Below are 24,354 nucleotides of genomic sequence, written 5' to 3' on the forward strand. Positions count from 1 at the left end.
ATTACTCTGCCTTGCATTTCACCACAGTACCCAAGCAGTGCGTTTCCAGTGGTCCACAAGACAGCCTACCACTAGACCTGTTTTTAAAAAATGGGATTTCACAAGTCAACTAAGCACTTTTGAAAATGTTACTCCCAGTCAAACCAAGCTCTTTGGGCTTCCCCCCAGAGAAGCTGCTGGGGTGCCTGGGACCTACCAGTACAGAAGCAGTTAATTTCTGTGAAGAATCTGAGAAAAAAAAAAAAAAACAGCCTAAGAACAGCCCTGTGTTGGGAGGAGAGCTAGAAAACGAGGCTGTTGCTGTTGTTTTCATTGTGTGCACTCTAATCAGAGAGAGTAAGAACAATAATGCATGTAATGCTGATTTTGGACCGTTTCCATGCAGCTTTTCCCAGGCTAGGCAGCCTTGGGAACCACTGATAGTGTGGCACACCAGGGGCACAGCCTCAATCACCAAGCACAGGGCAGGGCAGCCTTTTCTGCGCATAAAATATGTGAGGGATGACAAGAATCTTCCCAGCATGGGAAGTGGCAATAACAAAAAAAAATATACAAGGGGCTGAAGCTGAGTGCAACATCCACTGCAGAGCATGCCTGCAGGCAACACTCAGATTTGAAAGGTAGACTGCTATTTTTCATTTCCTCCCCCGTTTTGTGCTTGTTTGTTTGTTTGTTTGTTTTCCCTTCTTTCATTAGATGCCCCCCTCCCCCTCTCAGCACCACTTTGAAGCCAAGATGAAAGAATTGCTGTGGCTGCTGGCACAGAGCACACACAGGGAGACTGACTGAAGTGTGCTTTAGTTTAAGATGGCATGGCTCTTTTTTTTTTTTTCCCCCCTAAGTAGGGGAGGGACAGGGGGAGGGGAGAAGAGGAGAAGAAAGTTATTCAGCTAAAAACAATATATTACACTTCATTGAAAAGCATATTGTACAGCTTGGATTGAAACATGGTCCTAATTTTTCAAAGCTTTGCTCTTCAAGGACAGAGGGTTTTGGGTAGCTAAGATGTGGCATCCTCCCAGACAACAACTGCCCATATTTTATTCATAAAACCTGCCACATCAGTATATGATGAGAATTGACACAACAAGCTTTAGCTCCGTGACCTGTTTTGAATAAGTCGGTCAAATCAATGATGTTTGTCCCTTAGCAGCAGAAATTTATGTAGCCACTGAGGGCTGGAAAAAAGTCACTTGCTACCATTTTTGTCTCTGAAACAAAGAGACGCTTTTGAACAGTAACAATAAAAGGATCAACTTGTTTTCTTTTCTTTTCTCTAGCAATTGATTTCTTCTGACATCCACTTTGAAAAAAAAAAAAAAAAAGAAAGAAAAATTTGGCAGAAGAAGGGATAGAATTTACACACTTCTTTCTTGACATTGGAAGATGTGTTTATCTGTTAGTGGCTGAAATATTCAGTTATTTGGGGAAATCCTGGTGTCAGTGACATCAGCAAGGGATTGTCAATGACTTCAGCGGATCCAACAAGTTCCAATTCCACCAAGTTCATCATGTGCTGTCGAAGTCTGCAAGGACAAGGCCCTTCCACCAACTCAGGCTTGTCCCGATGATGGGAAAGTTGCGCAAAGACTCTGTAAAATCCAGGGAAAAGGGAAGGTCACCATGGATGGTTGCAATATTTTTCTCCTTCCTTCAGCTCCCAGCCCTTGCCCCAATAAAAGTGTCATTCACCGCCAGAATTTCATGCTTATTTAATATCTGTTAGTCACTCTTAAACTGCCAACAGCTAGCTAAATTCACACTAATGTTCTTTTAAATATGCAGCAGTCCTACCATTTACAATCATTATGGAATTAAACTGTAGAATTAAACTCTCAGGTCAAATGCCTTAACATATATCTAAAACAGCATTAATTAGCATGTCCAAGGATTTTTTGGAAGCCCTTGAAGAGAGCAATTACAGCAATTGGTGAATATCCTTTGAAGGGTGGATTGCACGCAGCTTAGCAAGTTAGAACTTCTGACTATTAATTTATTTTGAACTAATTCTGACCCCGCTTCTGTCTGCTAACTGCAAGCCAACTTTCAAAGGCCAAATATACTGGTGTACAAAGTAAGCCAAGTTTCCTGAAGAATAGAGAGCAGCAATCCAGCTTCTCAGAGGGATGGGGATGGTTCAGTATCAAAGATTAATGTAGAAACAAAAGAATGACAAAATAGATGTTATAATGACCTGTTACACAGAAAAATAATTTTATAGCAATATGTTTTGTATATGGCACAACCCAGGGCCCGTGTTAGGAAACAGCACAGCCATTGTAAGAATTTCTTGTCACAGCAGTAACAGAGGGGACTTGTTTCAAATTAAGCAGTTCCAAAGCAAGTAGCAAACAGGATTTTGTGACTGTGGCATCACAAGAGAGTCATGAGGGGACCTTTAAACAATAGACAGACCATAGGACTTGAAAAGGTTTTCTGACTTGCTCCAAGGAAGGACCAGTTACGCCTAAACTATTCCAGGCATGCTTATGGAATCTTGTCTTTAAGATCTCAAATGATGGAGATTCCTCAGTTTCCCCAGGTAACATAATTTGGTGTGTAGCTGACTGCACATTAAAAAATAATTCCTAAGATCTACCCCAATCTCATTTATTACTGTTTGGTATGCATGCATCACATTCTTCTGGAAGGCAAAATGCATTACACTTCAGCATTTTCATTTGGGCTGCCTTTATCCTTATCATGAATATGTCCAGTCAGGTCCATCTTCCCTCCTAATGGCTCCAGCATGGTGAGATTAAAGCTGGAATATGCTCCATTACTTGCAGCACTTTGCCTAGCCAAATTCTAATTGTAGGACGCCCTTTTGGGAGTACTGTGATACACTTCCTATCACTATTTTTTTAAAGGCACTGGCCTTTTCAGAAGAGCAAGCAGGAGGGGGTTGGAAAAGGAAATGTCCAACATTTAAATCAACTGCAGTAATTGGGTGCCAAGACATTGGGCAATGAACTTCACATATCAGACAAACCCATGGATCTCTCTCATTGACTGAATTGACAGGTCAATAATAATGAAGAAAAAGTAATTTTAACTGAAAGAAAAATAATCAAATAGAACAATTCTGCACATGGTTATTCTCCTGGTACTACACAGAATCCAGCTACAAATTAAAAACAGCAGATTGAGAAAAAATCTAGGATCTATAAAGAGGTATTTTTCAATGTGGTGATATTAACAATGTTCTCCAAAATTCCTTCTTCTCAAATCAGTGGATTAGATGTTTCCTTGAGATAATTTCAAAGTAGTGACACAGGAAAGGCAGAGCAAATTTTAATTCTTACCTAGCATCCAAAAAATTCACCACTTATTTTAACAACTAGAATGAAGATTCAGGTAAATTTTGAAGGGCTTCAATAAAGTATCTATTGGTTGTTCCTTAGAGACAAAAAATTTAAATTGTTAGTGCTGTGAAAAAGAGATTGGACAACTACAAAGGAATAAAAATATCAGAGATAATGCTGAAAAAAAATCTAAATTACACATTAAACTCTTTACTTTAGGATTTAGATAGCTTTGAATACTGAAGAGGAGAACACAAATGCGTCTGCCTTGTAAGGCAAGGCTTTGCCACAAAGTGTCTAGTGCTGACTGTGTTTTTTAAGGTAGAATATTGAACAGAATGAGACACATTCTGGTCTGATATGAGAACTACCATGTTCCTAAAAGGAAGAGATATTGGAATAATTCTAAAATCAGCCTCAAGGTAACATCTTTTCCCTTTTCACCATCATATCTGGAAAAAAAAATATTTATCAGGGCTGGTCACTGCTAACCTCATTCGCTAACTTATTCTTTTTACCAGCTGAGCTGCAACACTTCAGCACATTTCTGACTTAGATTTTAATTACAGTATCCAACTCTCACTACACCTGTGCGCTCTCCAACCATGAGAAGATTTTTCTGGCCATGTCTCTGAGCCCATGAGACTCTGTGTGCAGAATTCCTTGGGAAAAAAGCAGCACCCCTACCTTTATCCCTTCTAGTATAAGCCACTACACTGTCCCACAGTCACAGCAACCACAATTTCACTGAATCCTTGGGTTTGTCTAGTTTATTTGGCCTAAAATGCCATTCATTCTGTCAGTGAACCGTGAGCTACATTTAGTATCCAGCAAGTGGTTTTCTGTCTCTGCTCCATGGTCTCTGCTCCATAACCAAATCAGGAGCCAGACACAGCCCACACACTTGTTCTGTGGGGATCACTCTTATTCATGAATACATTAATGAGTGTCTAACAGGAAAATATCTGCTGAAGACACTTTTTTTTCATTAAATAATTAAATATTTTTCATGAAATGACACTGACATACTAAGTTAATCTTCCAGTCCTTAAAAATGCCTTTGACAGGCAGCAAATGTGAGCAAATCCATGTGAGTCACTGACTCCTGCAGGACAGGGCAGACCCCTTTTGAAAGGTTACAGAAGAATCCTGGTAATGATTAACAAATTCATCCTCTACTGTGTGTGACTGGTATAATCAAGGGACAATGTGTCATGAAACACTTGAAAGAAAAAGAGTAGGTGTGTTTTAAAGTGCAAATAAATCTCTACCTTTGCAGTCTCTCAGCAGATCACAGCAGGCAGATTAAGGTTTTGTGTCATCACTGGTGGGCTGTTTGTAACAGGCTGGAAAACTTACTACCCTGACATTAGTCCCAAACTAAGGCTTATTAGCCAGACCAAAAGCAGCTGTGTTGCCATGACCCACAGCTTTTAAGGAAACAAAACAATTAGTATAGTTATAAATAACTGCTTTTGAAGAGCATAAGTCATACATTTCTGGTTTTCTTTTGTGTCACTTATAAACAAACTAGCCCTTAAAATAATTGTGTTAAGAGCAAAGACATATGAGATATATGACTGTGACAAGTAATAGCCTCTTACAAAAATTTGGGGGTTTGGGGCTTTTACACTCCTAGAGTAATAAAGAATATTGTAAGAAGGTTTTTTTAAGGAGTGTAATGACATCGGAGAGAAGAGCTTCAATTGCCTTGAATTTTGGATCTCTCGGTCAATTTTGACCAGACATGTATCAAAGCAACGGCTACACTATCTTCTTCTCATTCTGCCAGGAGCAGAGAGAAGCTTGGAAAGCAGGGTAGCTCAGCCTCTGGCCTCCTGAAGCCAGGGATTTTACTTCCAGCACAGCAGAAACGACAGCAAGCAGGGACAGGGAGAGATGTGGGACTGATTGAAAGGAAAAAAGGCAGTGCCACCAATTTGGTCAAGAGGTCAGATCTTCGCTGTCTTTCCCAGCTGCTTTTACTCACTGAAACTTTTCTTTTCTTGTACTTTTCTTGTGTTTTTTAGTTAAACCTGCTATGTCAGTGGAGTGCTTATCTAAGTGAAGGCTGTTATGCTTTTTGTCATGCTACCCTTCTTTGTCTGAAGCTCCTGCACAAATCACTGTGTTATTCTGGAAAAATAAGAGGTTTAATAAAGCAAATAAATATATGGAGGCAATAATACTGTATCTGAACAGATACTTCCAGCAAAGGAATGCAGATTCAAAACTTACATAAAGTGGCAAGCAGAACTGTGACCTCTTCTCTTGCCCTTGAGTCACAACATGGGCGTCATAGGGATGGAATAGTGGTGCAAGAGACCAGAGCACCCTTTTCTAGCAGCAATAACAGCAAGGATACTCAAAGGTTCCTTGAAACTGGCATCAAAGAGTTCCCTACATATGCCCCAGCATTACTGAGAGGGGTACTGATTAACATTGGGTTTCTAGATGATGGAAAATTTTCTTTTGGCTCTTTGGGCTTGTTGACTATGGGAATGAGAGATTCCTGAGCAGGTACTAAAAGACTGCCACAGTACTTTCTAACAGGACCTTGTAACAAAACTTTGGATCTCACCTGTAGATGAAATTGCTTCTGTGGAAGAGTCCCAGCCATAATCCGAGAAAGGAGTATCGACCACATTTTTATTTCTTCGCTGGGCAACAGCTATGGATTCCAGCATAGTGTGAGGCAAGGAAGTTTTTTTGGGTTTCAAAAGGTGATGAATCCAAAGTGCAAGGCAAAATGTGTAACATCCCTGCTGCTTGAAAACCACCAGGGCAGAGATGTTAATTTTAACAATCTGTTACAGATGTTACAGATTGCTAAACTAGGCACTTGGCTATGAAGTCTATTTTTCAGTTCATGGAAATAATTTAGTTATCTAGTCTAGCCCTAACCAGCCTACTGCTCCTCTTCTCTGGAAGAATGCATAACAGGAGTGTAGCCTTGAACGTGGGGAGACCAAACTGAAAATTATAACCATTTTCAGCTCCATCAGAGACTTCTGCTCTGAATTTGAGCAGAGCATTTGGATGTGTGTCAGAATGACAGGATGATAAATACCTCAGCCCTCCAACTCAAGGCTGGTTATGAGATCAATGACAAAAACATTCTGAGCCCAACACACTTTGTTCAAACATGGATTTCCCACTAGCTGCACATTCCCATTTCAAGGCAGCTGCTAAACCCCTTGCAGCCATGGCTGGCAGCCTTGGGAGGATTCAGTCAGGATGAAGCCCTCTCTGAAAGGCCAGAGGTGCCTTCTTCTGCTCAAGGAGCTATTGGGTTGACCCTAGGCTGCTGTTAAACTGATCACCCACCATGACCTTTCATGTGGAAGGTGACAGGTTCTATGGCAGCACAGGATCATCCCAGCAGCAGCATGATGGGTTGTTCTTCTTGGACCATATAATCTGACCCTCTTATGCTCTTCCCCAGATTCTTACATGGAAGCAACAATGACAGTAGGGACAGTGACAGATCCTGCTTGGCTCGCTGTCAGTCTGAGAGCAGACAAAGCTTGTCTACTTTTATTACACCCTTTTGCCATATTAGGTCATGGAACACAGATGAGGAGTGGAAATGTTCATCCTAAAACTATAATGGCTATTGCCTAGCATAAGAGAAATCTGTTACTGCCTTTGCTTTCAGTATAGACAGTCTCAACAGCAGGGGAGCATCCTCCTGTGCTGATGTGCTGGTGTGTGTTTAACTTTTTCTCCCTGGCATTCTTGCTGTGAGCAAGAGAGATGGTGTAGCAGAGAGACTGTGGCTCAAAGGAGAAGAGGTTTTCTGATTCTGTCTCTGTCCCTTGTCTGTTATCACACCGTGACTGAGTTACAGCAGTGCAAAGGAGGCTGTGAGAACATGCCCATCCACTGGCCACAGAAACAGAGAGGCCCCTCCAACCAGAGCTACAGAAGTGCTATAGATGAGCAAAGGAGCCCTCTGCCTTTACAAGCCCAGACAGCTCTGCAGCAGCTGTGATACACAACATGCTATGTCTGGCCCTCTTGCCTTCGTGACTCTACCCCAGGAGACCAAAGTTTTGTCTTTTCTTCCTAACCTGGTTTCTCACATATCACTTCTTCATGTGGCATGGCTTCAAGTGGCCCTTATCTTGCTAGTGCCTATTTTAAAATATATTAAAGTAGACTGATTTTCAAGGAGATTTTACCAAGGCCTGTCACTAGTGGTGCTCCTTAAGGTTTAACACTGGGTCCAGTATTGTTTAATTTATTCATCAATGACTTGGATGAAGGGGCAGATGCCTCCTCAGCAAGTTTGCTGATGACACTAAGTTGGGAGGAGTGGCCAACCCCAGCCCTTCAGAAGGACTGCAACAGGTCAGAGAGATGAAAAGTGAGGAATTGCCCAAAATTCAACAAAGATAAATGTGGGGTCCTGCACTTTAGGATGAATAATCCTGAGCACCTGTAGAGGCTGGGGGGCTGATGTGCAGGAAAACAGCTCTGCAGAGAAGGACCTGGGGGTCCTGGGGGACAACAAGCATCTGTGAGTCAGCCGTGTGCTCTTGAGGCCAAGAAGGCCAGTGGTATCCTGGGGTGCACTAACAGAGCATTCCCAGCAGGCTGGGGGACATGATCCCGCCCCTCTACTCAGCCCTGGAACAGGTTGCCCAGAGAGGCTGTGGAGTCTCTCTCACTGGAGATATTCAAGATCTGTCTGGATGTAATCCTGTGCGATGAGCTCAGCATGATTCTACCTGAGCAGGGAGGTTGGACCCATTGAGGTTCCTTTCAACCTGACCCAATCTGTAATTCTGTGATTTGCAGACTAAATACATTAATTGCTTTTACATTTGTACTCAGTGTGTCAGGAGACAGTAAAAGCCAGACTGAAGGCAAGTCCGGAAAAAGAGTGTATTTCAAACTCATAGGACCAATTCAGCAGAGTGTAACCTCCCTAAATTCCACTATGGTCACAACCTCAGAGGTATGTCTTCTAGGTTCTATAATGGTCATATAGCCAAAACAGTATATTTTTGACAGAATATTTACAGCCTGAGGACTCTAGGTTCAGTGGCACACTGTCCACCAGTGCTAAAGTCAATAAAGACCGTATCTGATCCAGCCTTGGTGGTGCCTCATGCTGGACAAGTATTGCCAGAACATGATCAATTTCTAGGGTTAGACTGAAGAATATTGCAGGAGTTTTGGTATCTGATAGTTCTACAATCAAAACTATTAATTCCCATGGTTTTACATGGCAGTCCTATTAAAAAAACAAATATCAAACTAACAAAATAACCCCAGTACTATAAAAACACAAATCACTTAGAAAGACATTGTTATTTTTTTTCAGTTCTCCTGTGATGAAAGGTCTGTCAGTTTGCAACCTGGCATGATTTGCCTCTTGGCAGCACTTAACCCTCTCATACTGTGAGAGGGTTAAGTTAGCTGCTGTGAACTCCTCCTACTTCTTCAATGTATGTGCTCTCCCCTGGCTTTGTCATGGAGTCTTCACCATCTGTACCACATCAGCAGCACTACACCTTACAAACTGGAGAAAAGGCCTTGCTCTCCACCTATAACTTCCTTACCCATTGCTGGGATTGCTCCTTCAAGACTTGTTTAGGAAGACAAGAAAATAAAAGGAAAAAAAAGAAGACGTGAGAGGAGGGGAGATAAGATAGGAGAGAAGAGCAAAATGGAAACAAGTCCTTAAAGAATACCCCATGAAACATCTTCTGAGCTCTGCTTATCTGTATATGTTACTAAGAGAAATTTCTCTCAATTAACTTTGATGTATTGAAAAGAGGGAAAAAAGAAAAGAGGAAGAGGAATAGAAAAAAACCCTGTGGCGTAATCCTCACGAGAAGACCATGTCCAAGAGTGACATTCTTGAGGCTAATCTTCCCATATGTCCTCTCTAAGAAGCACGGTAAGAAATAATTGCAACCATTCCTGCTCAAGTTGCATATGCTGGCAAAAATTATTTCACCAAAAGAGCATTCTTTTGTACAACTCCCTGAGCGCCCGCGCGAGGCTTCAAGGCTCTTTCTCTCTCTCTCTCTCTCCAACATTCCTGTTCTTGAGAGTGTGGCATTCAAGTACGGTGTGGATTGAGCTTTTGGGTATAGTGAGCAAAGGTGACTCTCACTGTTACTGTAAATTAACCTGTCAACACCAGCCTGAGAGCCATGGCCAATAAAAATAATGGGCTTGCGAGTGAAGAGCTGTTGACACAGCATTTCAGAAAGACAAGTTCAGCACTTGGGGCTGCAAGGGCACCAAACGTTTTTGTTTTGGTTTTCAGTTTTTTGTTTAGATTTTTTTTTCCCCCAAGTTTGCTTGGAAAATACAGAAATGTGGAAAGCATTCAGCATTATTTCCAGATTGCTAGAATAAGGGATGGTGTGGATATCATGAGGATTTTCAGCCCTGGACGCCACCTGAGATTGTATTCTTAGCTTAAATATCTATATTGCACGAGGAAATCAGAAGCCAGAGGGTTAAATGTGTTACTAAATAATTTTCAGCCACAATGATCCTTAAAGCGGGCTGATAATAGAAAATTGAGCCCTCAGTTTTCTCAGCCTTTGCAAAATCGTCACATACATTCACGCTGTCTCCTTCGGGAGAGGCACTCGTGTATCTTCATATGGAGAGCACTGACATCTTCCTTTCTCTTAAAACTCCCCTTCGCTACAGATCAGAAGTACAGGTAGACTTGAATGTGGGAGAGCACAAGCACTTCTTTGTTCAGAGTGGTTTTTAAGTAGCCATTGGTCTTCAAAGCTGTTTGTGTTCCAGCAAGCTGAGTTACAACTACTGTGAAGTGATTTTAAAAGTATTGTTTCCAGTACTCAGGAACAATTCATGCTGTGCTCCTCACCATTTTCAATTACACCAGTACATGCAGAGCTTGTCCCGCCGGCCCGATCAGGGCAGTCCCTTAACCAAAGGGAGCAAGTACAAAGGAGCCTGCAAGCAAGCTGTGTGGGAGGGAGAGGAATAATCCCCTCTGCCCTGGTGGCTGGGACAAGAGAGACTTGTCATTCAGTCATTCTTGCTGTTCTGGTGTTCCTCTGAATCTTCCTGACACATGGCTGCAGGTCAGAGCACTGATGCCCAGGTGCTTTAAACTCAGTCTCTGCCTCAGCTAGAGGCTAAGTGAAATGCTGGGTGAGACAAGAAATCTAACACAAGAGGAATGAAACCACCCAGTATCTAGGCTATTGTGTGTCATAGTTGTGGGTCCCCAGGCCAGGAGTGCCTCTTTCCCTGTGTTTATGCAGTGCCTTCCACAGGGACAGAAACATTGCTGAGGGCTGTATGGGAGCCCAAAAAAACAGCCAGACAGATGCCCACATATGACTTACATTTTTTTATCTTTTAACAATAACTGCTACCGAGCTTAGAATTATCACACTGTGCTGCCATCCTCTCTGGACAATTACTTGCAAAGAGGCAGTGCTCTCCTGCTTCTTTTTCTTTGCTTTGAGTTCCTTTGGTTTCCTCCACAGGAGTTTGGCAGACTCACCATCACAGGCAGAAGTACAGCTTTTTCCATAGGCCAAAACATCCTCCACAACTCATTAAGGTTTTACAACTATTTTACTGCAAAAGAGTTGCCCAGCACTCACGCAGAGCTCTGCACCAGTGAGGTGCCATCTGTTGCAGAGAGAAGTGCAATAACATGATTTTCATCTCAAAGAACCTGATAGCTCACCCTTCACACACTGCTAGCCATCGCCTTTGCTAACGTGTAGAACAGCTTTAATAATAGAAATTATTTTAAATTCAATGTTTTACTTAGAGCTCTTTTTTTTTTTTTTTTTTTCCAGAAGCAGAATGTGATTTTTAAGGACTTTAACATAAACAAATTAGGAAAATTAAGGCTGGATTTAGCAAACTACTTTAAAAATCTTGAGAACATGTTCCTTGAGGCCTATATCCTTAATCAGCAAAGTTTGCATGCTGCACTATTTACCAAGGAAAAAAAAATTCAATACTCCTCCTTGTGACTCTACTGCAGAGAGCATCAGGCTTGATTTTGGGCACTTTATCATTTAGGAACCTGTCTCAACACTCAGAAAAGGTGAACCGGAGTGCAGCTCACCCAGTATTTCTAACTGAAGCTTCATACCAAATTATAGAAAGCAATTAATTACCCACTCAGACAAGTGCTGTAAACACCAAAATATAGTTGCAAGGGGGAGGATGTGCAACCATCTCTCTCTTCACTGCATTGTGAAAGTTGCTAAGTTGCCCCCAGGATCGAGCCTTCCAAAATTCAATGTTTCCTTCTGAAAATGTCGAAATGAACCAGCTGGGCATTTCCAGAACTTTGTTCGTTTTTGCTTCAGCCAAAAGTACTTGTCCTGCTCGACCCAGTGTCACAAGCCTGAGCTTTTTGGGTGAATGCTCGATTTATTGGGGAAAAGAGAACAATTGCACAGTCCTGGTCTGTGGCAGCTCCTTCCAAGCCAGGTCGAGCAGCTGGGGAGCAAGAGCCCATGCTCCATCCCGCCTGGGCATGGTGGGCAGCCTCTGACCGGCTGCAGGAGGTTAGCTACTTGTGTGGCAACATGTGGCATTTCTTTTTAATAAAAAAAGAAATCACCAAAGCAAAAACAGATGATAGAGAGTAGCCGTTGCTGAGATACTACGAATAAGTAAACAATCCTTGGGCTTTGTGCTGTTGTTATTTTTCTTTAATGAGGACTGTGGGTGGGAGGCCCTGGCGCCTCTTCAGTGCACCCAGCCTAGTAGAAGTGCTCTCTCCTACCCTGATCAACTTGACAATGCAACAGGAGTGGTACCTCCCGAGCAACTCAGCCCACAGCTGGGGACTAGTCCTCCACTTTGAAGGTTTCTCTTGCTGACATCAGCGTAAAATATGAAAACCCTGTCTCTTCCCCTGGATCAAATTGTGCAGTTCTGCTCCCACAAGAAGAAGCTGCTGTCAGGGACTTGGCAGGCTTCCCAAAGCTCAGTGGTTGAGTGACAAGGAACAGAGAAGGGCACTGTACCAGGGCTAGTTATGATTTTTCAGCTTATTATTAGGTATTAAAAACCATAGAGAAGATGTCCTCGGAGGTGCAAATCATCTCAATTGTAAGCTGATGGCATAGTGCATGAAATCTCATTTTGAGGGCAAACCAAACTGTACCACAGCAGTCAAAAAACTTTTGGGCACGCTTGCAAAATATTTTCCTGCACTCTTCAAATATTGTTTGTCCACTATGAGGCATATTCAAAAAAATACAAAGGTAGCAGTGGGAGTGAGGTACTGGAGTTGTCCCTAGAAACATCTTCGGCCTTCAACTTCGATATTCAAGTGTTCTTCTACTTCAAGAAAACTAATACTTTTTAATTTTTTTTGCCAAATGCAATTGCACTTATACAGGGGTTTAACAATTCTTCTCTCTCTCTCTCTATGTCTACTTTTTTGCAACAAAACTGGCCCCATTACTGGAAAAGAAAAATGAGATGGTTATTTGAGATTCCAGCTGGACACCGGATGGATTGTTCTTCTCCATGATACAAGCCCATCCTCATGGGAGCCCACAAAAAAAGAGGGCAGCATTTCTTTTTCATTCCTCCTGTACACTGGGGCACTGCTACTTCTTGTGTGTCTTTCTGCATGTATTGTCCTGATGTCTTATGGATTTTTTTTAAAACTATCAATAATGCTGCTTACCCTCCTGTGGTGAGAGGATAGAGAATTTTGTGCCCACTTCAGAAGAGGAACTGTGCTGTGTAAGAGCTGCTTTCTTTGTCAAGCATGAGCTTGAATGTGAAGGTTTGTAGCTGCTCCTTTGGCATCCTGCATTACTCACATAGATTGCTTCCTCTTCCTGATTTCTCAGTAAAACCTGTTGCTGTCACTGCCACTTATTCCTTTCCTAACAAGTAAATGTACAAAAAGTAGGAGCTGCAAACATTAATGAATGTACCTTTATGTTCAAGGGAAAAGCAAGAACAATGTGGGCTGACCAGACCAGTCGGCTGCTGCCAGTCAGCTGCTGCCAAACCAGGGGCAAGGGGAGAAAACAGAAGTGTCCACCAAATGCGTCACTCCAGGTGCCAGCTCAAAGGACACATGGTTTCCCACAGAATTCTATTTCAAAGCCAGTGTCCTGAGAGGAGTACAATTTCTTCTTTGGAAAACTCTGTCTCCAGTGGATTCTCAAGTGTCTACTAGAGTTGTGTTCCCACAACAGTGCTTTTCTCAGCTGGTGTTATGCAACAGGCTTGTGTGATTCCACGAAGCTTGCAGGAATATCATTAACACCTTGTGATTCCTACCAACTTAAGCTGGCCAATTGCCAGCTGGTTTGAAAATTATCAAGGGGTGTGAGTATGAGCAAACACATGCATGCCACATTGAGTGGTATGGTGGGAGCTTTATTTCCTAGAAAGCCCAGCTAGTAAATAAAGCAAAATCACAAGTAATGTTGCTGGCAGTAGTGTCAACATCCCCTGTACCTGTCACGGTGTTAAGGGCACCCACAATCCTTACTGTTCCAAACCAGCCTCTCTTGGGACTGCCCCAGCCTTGCACACAGCCCAGGACCCAGTTTCAGTTCAGCCTGGGGTGGTCAGTCCCTGCCCCAGCAGTGCCATAGCAATGCTGGCTTCCAGCCCTACCTCCTGAAAGCCCCATGCCTATGCCATGAGCAGCCTGTCTCCTGGATAGGAATGGCAGCTTGTCTCCAGTCCTGTCTCTGGGCCTGGATGGACTTTGGAGCCATGCATTAGGCTAGTTCCATCTCCTCTTGCTTCTGACAGAAGCACCTGGATGGTCCCTGGCCCTGTTTTGTCACTTGCCATGTCAGGGTCTGTTGATGGTTGCTGTCACAGCCTCCAGACCTGCCCACTGTGACCACTGTGGGACAGCACCCATTGGTGAGGATGTGACCCATGCTGGGGTGCCCTTCACCCCTCAGCTCATCCACCTTCAGGAGCCAACTCTGCACACTGATGTTACCCACCAAACAAAAGGGCACATGGTGGAGCTCCGAAAGTTATTGAAAGATTCACACTAATTAGGCACCATAAAACATGCCTAAGAGATATATCTCAAGACAGTGAGATGTACAGGAGTCTCATCAAGGCCATCAAGATGATAAAATTTCAGTACATGTTTTTATATAGGAGATAGGGAAACCTCACCATCTCTGGCCAGGAGAATGATCTCCACCCATTCTGTCAAAGGAGACTTCTACAGAGCCAGATTGGCTCCCTTACATGTCTAATGTGGAGTATTTAGCCAATTAAAGGTAGATCTGTAAATATCACCTCTTGCAAGTGTAAAACCTTATGAAGTACTTTTATACAACCTCTCAATAGACCATTTGGAGCTTACAGATTTGAGACTAATGTCACAAGCTTTGGGTGGAGGAGACAGAAGGCAAAAACAAACAATGATATCTCTGCTTGTAAAGAATTTGGCGCTTCATGTGTAAAAAAGTCAAAAAGTACAAATGGTAGGTATGACCTTATACAACAAGCTGATATTCCTTGGGGCATTTTCCCTGGTGAGGAACTATTGAGATTGACTTACGTGGTGGGTAGGAGACTTTAACACTAAGATCTCTTATGAAAAAGGCTAAATAGTTTACATGCAAAGTCACAACTCTATGTATATAAGTATTATCAAATTAAGTCATAAACAATGAGGTTTTGAACACAAAAGTTTTAAATAATAAGTAGAGCATAATGGCATGTGTTAGTAAAATAATTACAATATTAAATAACTCCTACAAGGCTTAAGGTCATGTAAAAATCACTGGAAGCTTGTTCAGCTTCTCTGAAACGAAGGCATTGCAAATATTTTCCTCCTGCTGCAATCAAGATCACAAACGCTGGAATATTCCCAGGAGTGTGTTTATGGTTAGCTGCCTATATGATGCTTTAGCTTGGCTATTTGAAGCCATGAAGAAAGGGAAGAGAAGCTGAAGTCTACAGCTGATAGCGAAGAAAATGAAAGGGAAATATCACAGAAGTGGTCTCAAAAGAATTGAGGATGGAAGGAAAAAGGTGAAAAAGGATGGCACAAAGAAGTGTCAGGTGCCATTGAGGGAGTATTTGATAACTCAGCCCTGTTATGAAAAAATATGCAGAGGGACAAGTTGTAGCTCCAGCAGCAGTGTGCTTGGAACTACAGTAGGTACATAAGCTAGGGCTGCCACTGCCCTGAGAAACCAGAGCAAGGTCTTTCGCAAGGGTAACAAACATGGTATTCTTTGTATGGTCAGAAGCCAAAACATGTTGGGATCCTGCAGTGTCCTCATTCTTCAGTAAAGTGACAAACATAATATTCTACTTTGTTAGGACAAAATCAGTGTTAGTGTTTGGTTTGCTTAATCATTGTGAAAACATTTGCCTGAATGTCCTCAGTAATTCTATTGTAATATTTTACTCTCTGTTCTGTGACATTTTATAGGCCCATCCTTCAACAGCCCCTCGGTTTTGTCCTCTGTGTCAAAACCCTCTGTAAGAACTATCAAAGTCACCTGTGGGCCAAGCTAGAGGGGAGCAGCTTCTTATGGCACTTTCTTTCCTGGGGACAGTGGAGCTATCAAGATCCACAAGTTCAAGCCTTGTGCTTGTCTGGCAGTGCTCTGCAACATCCAGGTTTCAGCTGCAGCACGTGCTTGCCAGCAACTGCAGGATGACTCAAACATCAGCATCCACACCTTTTGAGAAGAAAATGTAGAAACATGGTGAACCCTTAATCCTCCAGCTATTCAAAGCTCAGAATTAAAACTGCAAGAGAAAATTCCTCTCAAAAAAATGGAGAAGAAAGATGCCAAAATCTCCGAGGAAGGTGCCGAAATCTCCTTCTGTTCATGGGGGCTTTTTTTACAAGTTGATGAGCTCTTCAAAACTTGAGATGAATAGCACAGTGAAAGAAGCCAGGAAATGACTGTTAGGTTATTTTCACAAAACCACAACCAGATCCTGGCCTTCTTTTTGAAAAATAATTTCTGCTGTCATTGGCTATAGATGATGAAGAAAATCTTTCCTCAGCAAACATGTGAAAAAAGGTTAGAAAAAGTGTCCTATTCCTTACTTGACATAATAGACTAAATAATAAAAGTCAATTCAAGCATGCAGTTTACACTTACAAACATTTTTATTCAACCAGACAGATACTTTGAAATATATATCTAGATGGATCTAGACCTTGATTCAACTTTTCTGGTAGTTATCTCAAGCTGTAAAAGTTCAACTATCTCCTTCATGCAGCAGGGTTATAATGGGGGCCCAACATTGTAATTAACAGAAAACTGAAACCAATGCCTGATGTGTGAGCACGCTGCTCTCTTCCCTCCTGGTGTAGTGTTGAATGACTAGTCTAAAGTATCTCTGGTTTATGCTGCAAAACTATTTTACCATTCTCAGCCCAAATCAGTGCCTTATTGTGAATGTTTTTTTCTCTTTTTCCAGCCAGAGCAAACTAGTGATGGCTCAAACTAGCTCTCTGTCCTGTAGAGTGTGGTGTGTCCTTTTCAAACCAGCATGTCAGGAACATAAAATTAATTTGTGAAACCTTCCACTCCAGCGCTTCTTCAGTTGTTTTTCTATGTGTCTGACTCTTCTCTGTGCAACATACAAGAACCACAGCCTCCAGCACTGCTTTGAGCGACCCATAGCTTTGAGACCGGGACTCTATAGGTACAACTGCAGTTCCCAGTTCAGGTCTCAGACCTCGTAGTAAGGAAGGAGGGAATATGGTGATTGCTTTCAAATGCATGTACTCAAACACCCAGAGCAGCCAAACATGAATGCTTCAGCTTTCACGCTTTGCAGGCCTAAAGACCTCAGATCAGGACAGCATCTATGGATGTGTTTAATTAGAAACACATGCTAAAAACACGGACATCAATTACACTAACTTCATTGCAACTTAATTGAAAATGTGCTTAAATATTTCCTGTTTGAGGCCTAAAAAAAACAAGAACACAGCTCTTCAAAATATAGGACATTTCATTGTGTGGAATTTTAAAGGACTTTATGTGCTGCATATGCTGGCAGTATTTTCTCTGAAAGGCGGCTGCTTCTGAGGTGGAACATTTTGTGTGCTATGAGAACAAACAGCAACACTGCAGCAGTGACAAACAGTGATTGTATCATGCCCAAATAAAACCAGTGTAGCAAAACAGACAAGCAGAGCATAATTTCTCCGTTTGAAATTTAGAGGAGAAACTAAGTGTTAAAAAAAGCTGTACTGAAGTTCTGTCAATGAGCATGAAGGTCTGGAACCCTTAGCTTCATGCTGGGACACTGGTTCATTTTTCACTTGCAGGGAAGAATGATCTCTTCCTTAATTAACTACCAGGAGAGCATTATTCTGTGTACAGCATTTAGTCTTCCTGCAAGGTGTCCCATGCCAAAAGCCATGCTTAGCTTGGAAAAATGTCACAGCCTGGCTATCTTGGACATAGGTAAAAGGCTGCCTAGCAGTTAGAAAATGTCATAAAAAGTTTTGTCACTGTTATTTGCTCCTGTTGCTGCCTTCCACTTAGGACACTTAATCCCTTGCACTTATTTTTAAAAGCCATTCTGTGCCATCACTTCTTTAACAAGTGCCTAAAAATTGATAGCACGATATGTTTCACAGCTATGTGCTTAGCCTCACACATAGCATGTGTCTCATTTGCTTTCAGCAGCACACACAGCAGCTGCACAGAAACACAGCTTGATGCACATGAGAGGTTCCTGGAAATGCAAGGGGCACCAACACAACGAAGGACATGCACTGCCTTGGTGCACACACAAGCTGCAGTACTTAAGCTGTTGTAGCATGGTGAAACCTCCAGATACAATTCTATTAGGCAAAAAAGTATTTTTGACAGTAGAACTCTTTCCTACATGGCTAGGATATAATATTGTCTGTTGCCTTTATACTGTTTAGATATATATGCAGTAGATCCTGTATCAGACCATGCACGTTATTTCTCTAAATTCACTTTGTTAACTATCACCATACTGCAGTCAAAAAATTACTTGTCTGAGATCTTTGGCTCAAAACAAGATGCTTGCATGATCACAACACAAATTTGTTCTGGAACATATATGCCAAACTCTGTCAGTCTAGAAATATGGGAAAAGAAATCTGTTAACACCATTTAATGTTAAGAAGAACACCATTTCTGCTCAGTTTTGTCTATGTTGTTTTTCTTCTTCTATTGCTTGATGCTCTCTTTGATGAGTGATATAAAAGACTTTTTAAAAGGACATTGGCAGCAGATTAGTCTATGATGTGAATTAACCCCACTCTGTGTTCTTAGAACATTTGTCATGTCAAAATTTACGAGGCAGCTATGCAGTAATCCTACAAAAGATTACTACATGGCTGAAATTACAATTTTACAGCACACACACACCAATAGACATAAAAGACAACCAAAAAACCATACTTGTTGCATTAGTATAAGAAGACAGGAAAAGAGCTGGACCACCATGTTGTGTGGAAGGAACTACACCACTTGACCACACAAAGGCAAAATACTGAACCTTTGCTTCAGCCCTCAATACAAGTATCGGGTGCAATCAGGCAGTTAACCAAACCCACATCAGAACTCAGTTCTCAGGCTAAGAGGAAAGCCTGACACTGGATAGAGAATATTTAAAAAAGTTAGCTGTTTAGTTTTGTTGTTTTCCAAATCAGCTTCCTAATTAATTTTATCCTCTGATATTTAAAGAATTTAAATTCCTTAATTTAAAGACCATTCACAGGACTCAGATGGACAAACACAGAATGGACATTCATGCCACCCAGTGAGGATCATCTGAAAGTCACACGTCATTAACAACCTACATTGCACAGTCATTGGAGACAATCATCTTCTCTGGAATGTAATTTCCCCATCCTAAAATGGTTCCTAAAATGAGTCAATTGAGGCACCCATCTCTCCCATAATTACAGAGGAATCCTTGACAACTATTTTAAACGGGACATTTTCAAACTGGACAGCGTCCAGTGCTCCAATATCTCACATCATGTAAACTGAATTGCCTTTTTACCTTCAGGAAATGGAAAAGTTATGGGATTGTAGGGAAATCACATTATCTCCATTGTAGGAAAACCACTAGAATGAAGAACCAAATAAACTATTTGTGAGTCACTGCTGTGTAATGAGGAAAGGCTCACAGTCAATTTGGATTTCAAACCTTCGCAGAGAGTACTGTGGCTGCTGGGTACAAGCTGCTGTGGGACAGGTTTTCTCAGCCCATCCTTGTATTTCACTTTGCATCTATAGTAAGAGGCTAAGAGCTGTTATTTTCCATGTGCTGTAACCAAGGAGTCATTTGTGAATGGGTAGCAGTGGCAGCTGGATGTGCAGGCAGCCCTGTTGGTACCCAGGGATTCCCTGGTGTCTGCTTGGGCAGTCTCCTCTGTCCCCGGTGCCCTGCATCAGAGGTTAGGGCAAGAGGGAGCAGTGATCAGCTGGAGGGAGGATGGACGGTGCTGGTGGTGCTGCTCTACCACCTCCTCTCAAACAGACACACAGATCAGGCAGCCAGCTCTATTTCACCCCTCCCTGGGTTTTGGCTACAGAAACTTATCTTGCTGTTTGGCTGTGTGAGAAAGAGCTCAGGCACAGCAGTGGATGGGGCAAGGACCCTGAGAGCTGAAACAAAGGGAGTAAAAGGAGTGATGCTTCTGCCAGGGAAGAGTATGAGTGGTGTCATAGGAAAAGAAGTTTTTATACAGCAACCCTAATGTCTCTTATTCAGACCTTTCTTGAGCAGCAGCTGCATTAAATGCCCATGATTGATCCCTCTGTCCTAATGTTTTGATATGGTACCTATGTAAGCCACCTAACTGTCATGGCTGTGTTAAATTTGCTCTGATAGTAGATAAAATTAGTGTCTGGCTTTGTTTGACACTCTTTTTTCCAGCGCTCGCTTTGGAACTTGCATCACTTTTCTGTTCCTTTTGCCTGTGCTTTCCAGATTCTTTTATTTTCAGTCATATTTTGGCCAGGCATGCTGCTGTGCATGAAGAAAACACTCCAAGTACAGCAGAAGCAACCTGCTTCCAACATGTTGTGTGTTTTAATTTAATTTTTTAGATTTTCTGTAAACCACATAATTTTCCCACAAGGTGAAACAGATGTAATAAATTTTCAGCTCTTGCTTTTATGAAGGGATTTCAATCTCTTAAATTTTGTGCAGTGTCAGGTCAAATATTCCCTAGAGAAAACAGGGCATAGATTACATTTAAAGCTATGAAAGGTACATGCTGACCTATATATATATATACCTCCAGCATTCATTTTGAATATACAACACCTTGAACTTCAAAGAACAGATCATTGCAACAGATACAAGAATGTACAGGGTATAGGACACTGAAACACAGCATTCACTTTTCCAGTTTTTACATAAAGAGGCACCAGTGTTTCCCCACATGACTATAGTAAAAAGGAAGTTTTTGTACACTTATAGGTGGTGGAGAATTTATCTCATTATACTGAAGAATGGGAAAGATAGTTTTTTCTGTTAGCTACAAGAAACTGAGCTTTTCCTTCTGTTTCCCAGAAAGTGGTCAATTAAAAAATAAATAAATAAGAAAATACAGATGTGTGAATAACTTTATATTAAAAAAAATCAATATAGTATATCCATATATATTATATATACTTTGTGTATGAAGTTCTGCTTTAGTACCTTGCCATTATTGGGGAAGTACTCTGTACTTTTGTGTTTCAACTAAACTCTCCCAACATTCTCTCCTGTACTTTAGTGGAGAAAGCCAGAGCTTATAGAGATAACGCATGTTTATATCCCACAAGCTGTGTTTCCTGCCTACTTGAACCTCTGGTGAAAGCTTCTCATCTAAAATAATCAGATCTTGTCAGTTCACTAGCTTCTCCCATTCTTGAAAGTACTGCAGAACATCTTGGGTTTACAGAGCAATTAATACTTTTTAAATATTTTTTCACAGTTCCAGTAGGGAGGTGGATTCTATGTGCTTGGATTGTTGGCAAAGGACTTTAGAAATAAAATGCCATAAAGATAGCCCAAAAGCAGCAAATAAAATCGACATAATGTGATTGGCACCAGGGATACAGGACATCACAGCAGTGAGACAAAAGATCCTTTAGAAGGGTATTTTAAGCCTCTAAGGTTGATTTAACAGAGACAAAGTTTACTGTGGCACAGAGAGAACCCCTGCTCCATGGAGGCGGCAGAAAGCAGTCATCAGGTCCTGTCCATGCTTCTGGTAGGAATTAAAGGAAAGGAAAAAACCAGAATCAGTCTATTTCCTGAAACACTCTCTCTTTCCACTTCTGTTCTTTAGTTAGTTTGTGAAGCTTCACCCCAAAAGAAGACAATGATTTAGAAGGGCCCACTAAGCCTGGTGTCGCCAGTCCCTGAGATAAGCCCTGGGAAGCTGTTCGGGGATGGCGCCACACCGAGCAGCCTGGGAGGGGAAAGAGCTGCCTGAGCATCCCCAGCTGCACTGCTACCAGTCTGCAGCTGGCCACCCTCGGGCTCCCATGAGCCCTTTAGACGCTGGCATCCATGGAGGTATCTCATGACAAATTGTAGGCTTGGGTCAAGACTAATTCATAAATATGGGGAAACTCAGTGTTCCTCCCCTAGGACTATTCCCCACATCAATTCTCACATTCCAGTACACAAAGACTTAGAAACAAAGTCCTAAGAAGATGATGGGGAATACAATCATGAACTCAGGCCAAGAAAGAAACCAAACAAGCACCCTACTGAAATACAGCAAGTAAGGTAAAAAAAGTACCTCTCTCATACTTTTCTTACCTTTCTAATGCCCTTGGTACTGACTTCTCTCACTCTCTTTTCTCTTGAATTGAGCATTGTGCCACAGCTGTACCAGGTTCACCACCTCTCACAAACCATGTCAAGGCAGGGCCAGGTTTCTCTTGGCAAGTCTGTCTCTAGTCCTTGGAAGACCATCTTGCCTAGACTATTTTGTGAGCATTACCCCTTTACTCAGTGCCCAGCTTCCCTGGTGGGGTGAAAGAGGTGAGGAAGGTACTACTGCCCTATGTGCCACATCCCACTGCAAGGTGACTCTTACCATCACCCACCATAGTTCAGTCCATTGCAACAGAGACCCCAGAAACGGGGATCTCTGCAGCAACCTTGAGCAGAATGTCTTGGAGCATGGAAATTAAGTCTTTGCTGCAAGAATGCACTTCTATTAAATTCCAAACAATTACCTCTCAAATTTCTCTTCTGCAAATGAAGCTGTGCATGACAGCACTTTGCCCTTTTCATAAATAGAGGGAATAGACATCTTTTTCTACGCTAAAATCTCTGGCAATGGGATCGTAGTTAGTTTACTGAAAGTAACAGTATAGCAATCCCTAACACCACAATATAGATTCTGACATGTCAATCAAAATTGAAATTATTTTATCTTGTGCATCGTGGCAATCCTTTCATTCCTGGCATAAGCATTGTACCAGCACAATGATCACAAGGACCACAAAGCCAGAGGTAAAACTTGTGGAGGGAACCCAGAGTTCATGAAAACCATCATTTTTGCCCAGCCCTTCACAGCACAACTCATGGAGCATGACCTAATTTTTTCATTATGGCAGCAACAAGTGTTTAAAAGTCCTTGGTAGCTATTTTGTCATCCTGCAGAGAGAAGTACTACTTTAGTTTCCATCAACTCTTTATGCTTCAGGAGAAAAGGAAAACTGTCCTTGTCTTCATTGATTAGAACTATGCAGCATCCTGAATTCAGTCATACTAAGATGGAGCTCTGTTAAAGAAGAATGTGATGAGCCACATGCTGCAGCTATATAGATACACTTAGCATCACTAGAAGACACCAAGGAGTTTCTCATCATAAGTGATACATAAAAATCTATGTCAAACAAATGAGTAGATCCTGAAGCCAGGCAGCCAACAGGAAATGCTTTTATCAGCTTCTTAATTCAAAACCTTATGGTGGTGAGACAGTTCCATAGGCCAGCTCCAGACAACAAGTAGTGACACTTGGTTTGCAAATCAGTGGAATAAGAAAAACATTAGCCTCCTTAGTATTCATAGCTTTTGCATTCTTTATTTTCTAATCCCAGAGTTTTGAAGACAGAAACTCTGTGGGACTATCCTCATTAAACAAAACCACCAGTAGGTCTCCCCATGCAGCCAAAAGAGTGGAGTTCAGAAGAAATTCCATCCTTAATTACAGTTCTGCACATACTTATCTGTGAGACAAAGTAACAGATCAGCATTCTCCAAACATATGGGTATTACAATGCTTTGCTGCTCATATATAAATGCAGCTATGACCTTATGCTTTTATACTTCTTCTTATCTGTTGTATCTTTTTTAGTTTCCTAAGCGTTGAAAATAAAATCCTTTGGTCACAATTTGTTGTCTTTATTGCAGCCAAATACTGTTTGAAATATGAGAGATCTGAAGCCCATCCAAACTTCTTTTGACATTGTTTTTCCAAGCATGGCCCAAACTTTGCCATGACTCAAGTGAAGTTTAAGACATACTGGTGCTGAACAAAAACTAAGGCATCATCCAAGAGTTTGCATAATGTGACTATACATGAGGTAAATATGAAATTAGATAGTGCAGGCATCAGTAAGAAAGGTACAACCATATCCAAAGTTTCGAGAAACTCACAGAGACCATCAGAGTTTTGCAATGGAGAATAGTCATGTGGTTTTCAGTGGTGTCAGAGATGAAAGATATTATTATGATTTTCAGCTGTTTGTAGTGGAAGCCATTTCACAAACTTATTTCAGCCCAGGAAAGGACACAAACATGTGCCAAATGATTCCATACAAAGCTTCCCATGTAGTCTGTACATCTATACGTGTCTACCAGAAGCACAACATTAGATTACCAGACAGATGGTAATTGCCTTTTCCACAAAATATCAGATTTCCTAAATGTACTGTGTGTGTTTGGCCCAGCCAGCCAAAGATAAGATTTTATTCCAAAGATTTTTTCTGTCATAGGCAGTAAACAAATCTGATGACCTCCATCTTGGAGATGGGAATGGGAGGGGTAAGCTCAAAGCAAAAAAAAAGTTTGTATTAAACTT

At 41.7% G+C, this 24,354-nt stretch overlaps 2 long non-coding RNA genes across 3 annotated transcripts in view; both read right to left on the reverse strand.

Moving 5' to 3' along the window:
* Window positions 1–24,354, reverse strand: part of LOC111927223 (uncharacterized) — a 133,324-nt gene that overhangs the window by 76,871 nt on the left and 32,099 nt on the right. The window lies entirely within an intron of this gene.
* Window positions 336–4,710, reverse strand: LOC147654809 (uncharacterized). The gene is made up of 3 exons (XR_015283185.1): window positions 4,577–4,710; window positions 3,306–3,399; window positions 336–1,592 (listed from the first exon to the last, which is right to left on the reverse strand). It is a non-coding gene; the product is annotated as an uncharacterized LOC147654809 (long non-coding RNA).

This window comes from Cyanistes caeruleus, chromosome 2 (assembly GCF_971803275.1).
Source record: "Cyanistes caeruleus chromosome 2, bCyaCae1.hap1.1, whole genome shotgun sequence".
Taxonomy (NCBI): Eukaryota; Metazoa; Chordata; class Aves; order Passeriformes; family Paridae; genus Cyanistes; species Cyanistes caeruleus.